Here is a 4,968-nt window from a genome sequence, read left to right on the forward strand (position 1 = left end):
AAGAATTTCTCTGGTATGGACTTGCTGTCACAGAACATAGAAATACAAATACTGCTATGCTCATCATCTTTCTCAAAAGACACAATGCTCTTCTTCTGTGGGTTCACCATGAAATAATGGCACACTTTTTGTTTGCATTAAGCCAGGAAGCTCAGTGCAACATATATAAGTAGGTGGACATACTGCACAAAAACTTTGGATCACACAATTGGTCATTGCTTCTTGTGTATTGTGACATGCCAAGTTTATAAATGGGAATGTTTTCGAGAGCTAGTGATGGTTGGAGGAAATCAATCAACCAATCAATCAACCAATCAATCAATCAATCAATCAATCAATCAATCAATCAATCAATCAATCATCAACCTATCGATCTATAAGGTGAGAATGGGTAAGATACCCACCAATTATTTATTTATTAATTTTATTCTTGACCTCTTTATCATAGGTGGCAAAAAATATAATAATAATTTTAACACTTGTGATGAAAAGCATTGCCATGGCAGGAGAATCCCTTAACTCCGCCTCCAACCTCTGCCTTGGCCCATAGACCCAGTGGCTCCACTTCGGCTCCTAGCTCCCTCGCCTCCACCATCATCCATCTATCCAGTAGCTCCACTAGGCTGCTCGTTGGCTCTATGCCTCTGGCTCCTCCACCACCGTTGGTAGGCCCCCTGGAGACAGTGGCCATTCCTCCTTCAGTGCTCTTCCCTCCGTTGGCTCCACATTGGACTGACATTATGGCTGAGCCTGGGAGCCTCCAGCTCCAAGTCCCTCCTTTCTCCTCCCCGGACTCTACAGTATCTTCCGCCTGCTTATTGCCATCCACCCCCCCCCCCCACCCTCAACGTTGCTCTACGGTGTGAGGATGCAACTTCCGGAAGGAGGGCAATATGTCAGGATTATGGACCTGTTTTGTTTTGCTTTGCCCCTGTCATTGTGCCTGATTTCCCTGATTTGGTCTCGTTAAGTTTAATTATTCATTCAGTGTACCTGTTTGTAATTATCCTGTGTTTAGATGTTGGCTAGCACAAAGTATTTTATTTATTTTGAAAATACAAAAATACACATCTTAAATGCATTTAAACAAAAAATACATTAGATTTTTTTCCCAGAGGCTTTTAAATGCAATATACTGTACAAAACAGTATTTTGTATTTCAAAAAATATATTTTAAATACATTTTTTTTTTTTTTTTTGCATTTTGTTAGTTGTATGATAAATAAAAAGAAAACTATCAGTTAGTGAATGAATCGAGTGCAAGTCTAAAAGGGCAAGTTTTTTAAGAATACAGTTAGAATAGAGAGTGCTAGAGTTAGATTGAAGAGATGTGTTTTTAGCCGATTCTTGAAAATGGCTAAGGACACAGCTGCTCGGATTGAGGTCATTCAAATATTGAAAATAGTCATTACTTGACGCATGTTCAGGATGATCCCCTATGAAAAATCACAGGGGTTTGATCCAGGGCCATTAAACATATTGAAACAGCACACTGAGGACATGAAAAGAATACATAGTATTGCTGAGATTAAACAAATGTTCCCAAAGCAAAGTAAGCAGGCCACTTAAAAGGTGTTAAATAAAACCTTCCCCTTTCTCTGTCGAATTCTGATTATAATTCTAATACATCCTTCACCCACTTAACAATGAATGCTCTTTTATTAAACTTCATTGGCCAGGTGCCTATTCAATTTTAAGTGTGAGATGCCCTACATCCAGTCTCATCATATCTGTCTGCTGTTGAAGAACAGCAGCTGATCATCTGAGAGCTTGTCTCTGCCATCAACAAGTCAAGTAACCTAAACTGCTAACATGTTTAAATGAGCCCACTCAAGTCACATTATATTAACCCAGCTGTTTTAAGACATTTCTCAGTCCTTCTAAGTCGGTCTTTATCTTTTCAACTGTCAATTATTTATAGCCACATAATTCTGATTTTAAACTAAATGTACAAAAACTTTGGTGTACAAGTCGAAATGGCTCCTCAGCGATGCATTATACATTTTATTATTATTATTTAAATTTAAATAAATCGTCCTTGCTTCCAAACAGTTTCCAAACTCCCCAAATTCACTTCCTTGTTTCTGCTTAAAAAAACGTAGCTTAGCAGCTTAGCTACAACGTAACTTAGCACTTACATTAGTAGCAACTGCAGCTTAGCATTTTGAGAGACTTAGCACAGCACGTCAACAGCAGCTTAGCACACTTCTTTGTCTTGAAGGGAACCTTTAAATCTTTCCCGAGAAGGTGCCGCCATCGTACAACTGTTGTCTGCAAATGCAAAATAGACTTATAAAAAATTCCTGAGGACTTCATGTTTTTTGCTTGCTGTTCTCATGTCAAGTTTATACCCTGAGAATCTATATTTTACAGCACAGGGGTTTTGGGAATAGTGTACTACTGAGTCTCATGCATGCTACTAAAATCCCCAAATAAAACTTTTCAGAGTTGGCATCATTCAGAAAACTTCAAATTGTTTGCAAAAAGGGAAATAAATAAAGAATTAATTGTCCCTTTTTCCTCCTTGTCCCTCAGCCCTCCTCTTTCTCTCTAACAGAGAATAGACTTGGCTTCAGCCTTTCAAGAATTCAGTGCACAAGATGGATAAGGAATATGCACTGCTCTCTATCTCTGAAGGACAGGGCAACTTCAGAAAAACATTTGCACATCTAGCTACTTGATGAATTTTTTATTCTTACAAGTGTTGAATCAAAAGCACATTCCTGGCATTTCAGATCATTATAAAGGGTTTTCATTGACTATGATGAAATAAATATTTCAAATATGCAATATCTTCAAAGAATAATACATGCCAATATATTTTTAATAATAGAGATGGCTGGGCTGCATTTGATGGGTTTACTGATGTAATTACTTTGGTCTGGCTTACTTTGTACACTCTCCACTGCTAAATGTTACATAATAAAGTGTCAGCACAACTTGTGCCATCTGCTACCAGTTCAGAAATATGGTCCCTTGGTTCAGAGAAGCTTTAGAACAAAGCAGATTTTCTGTTTAAGTACAGATTTGTATTCGTAAGCCATCAAAAGGCAAATATACTCTGTATGATGTTATTTTAATGAGGATGAAGGGTGATAAAAGGAGGGAAGGAGGATAAAATTCAGAAGGAGGTGTGCACCCTTCTCCAAATTACAATCATCTCCGGAATAGCTGTGCATTATTGTTTTATCGGGAAAGCATAAAGATGCGAGAGAGCTGTGACAGATGTAGAAGGATAATTAAAATATCAGTCATGTAACTGCAAATTAAACGTCATTTTGATTTTGCATACTGCCTGCCTGACATGCAACCAATAGGCAGCTGGGTAATTATCAAAATACAGATGAGGTATGAGATGAGCTCATCTTTTCTCTCCAAAAGACATCCTAATTAGTAAACCCTCTGTGCTCTCAAGATAAAGCAAAGGCAGCAAATGCTTTCTGTTCAGCAAGGCCTTTTATACAAGTGAGCCAGCCCTTCCCTGGAAGATAGAGCACAAGCATAAACAACGGCAAGGGGAGAATTACATTTACTTAAATAAGTGTGAATCTGACAAAGTAAAACATTGCAATGTGAGAAAAACTGATCAGAAATTAACTCCGTGTGCGTGAGATGTCGCACAGAGACAGCAAGATATTATCTTGGCTTGATACATCGCCATCGTATGTTATTATTATTATTATTTATTTATTTGTTGGTCTTAGCAGATGTTCAACATGCTGTGTCATTTTGTACACAAGAAGAATTTTCTGCACCAAAATAAAAAAAAACCTGGCATGGTGGTTCCTCAGAGCCATCTGCCATAGTGTAATCAAATTTGGCACTACTTCTGTGCCTCTATTTCACCTGGCTTCAGCCTTCAGTATGCAATAAGGAGAAAAATTCAGTGTTCAGAAAGCAAGTTGATGCAAAAATTTATGTCATAATATGTCATCACAAGATGTCAGAAGTCTCAAAATCTGCTCTTTTGAACTGACAGGAATCCCTTTAGACTGTCCTTAGTTTGCTTTCTACATGGGAGACAGTAAGTGCTTCACCATTCAGTCAGAAACAGTATGTCTTTCAGTAATTCATCTGTTCATTAATCCTCTAAGAACACTTACAGCTAACATTAAAGGCTTTTTTTTCTTTAATTGAAAGGGAGTTAATTGTGAGATGAAGGGTCAAGACGAGCACAGGGTGTCAGACTCAGACGGGAACACAGAGGTAGGTGAACGTATTAACAATGTTTATTAGAACAGAGGTTTCAGACACAGGTGAAGCAATGGGAACAATCTTGACACGAGGAGGGTTGCGACTTAGCTTTGGTCGTGATGCATCTGACAGGATTGGAAGAAGGCACAGAGGAACTGACAAGGAAGATGCACAATGGGTATCCAGGGGAACAACACAGGTAGGGAGAGAACTGTAACGTATGACAGACACAGGATGTAAACGCAAGGCGTATTTATTGATAAACAGCAAGATAGTCAGAATCACAGATCACAATCGCAGGAGACACAGGCGGCGGACACAAGGCTGATGGTGGTGGACGCAGGGACTTCGATGGACAGCTGGTGGTGGTGCTCGATCCAGTGATGATCCCTTGTAACCCGGTGAGTGAGTAATCTGCGTGAAGAAGTGGTAATCCAATGTAGTGTGACGATCCAGGAACGAACAACGAAGACAGGAAGACTAGGCAGGTACAAGGACACAGGAACAGCACGGGAGCACACCGGGGAGAAAACAACGATCTGACAACATGAAACACCAGTTACTGAACTTATATAGGGACAAACAATTGAAACCAGCTGGCGCTGCTGAACATCGCTGATCAGTGACCACGCCCACACACACACACACACACACACACACACACACACAACAGCACGCAAGACAAAAGAGAGACAGTGAATTCATGAACCGTGACAGTACCCCCTCCCCTAAGAACGCCTCCTGGCGTTCCTTGGCGGACCTACCTGACGATTG

At 39.8% G+C, this 4,968-nt stretch overlaps 1 long non-coding RNA gene across 1 annotated transcript; it reads right to left on the bottom strand.

Moving 5' to 3' along the window:
• Nucleotides 1–369: 369 nt before the first annotated feature.
• LOC132097715 (uncharacterized) lies at nt 370–812 on the bottom strand. Its single transcript, XR_009422776.1, has 2 exons — nt 620–812; nt 370–577 (listed from the first exon to the last, which is right to left on the bottom strand). It is a non-coding gene; the product is annotated as an uncharacterized LOC132097715 (long non-coding RNA).
• Nucleotides 813–4,968: the final 4,156 nt, after the last annotated feature.

The sequence above is a fragment of the Carassius carassius genome, chromosome 2, assembly GCF_963082965.1.
Source record: "Carassius carassius chromosome 2, fCarCar2.1, whole genome shotgun sequence".
Classification (NCBI taxonomy): domain Eukaryota; kingdom Metazoa; phylum Chordata; class Actinopteri; order Cypriniformes; family Cyprinidae; genus Carassius; species Carassius carassius.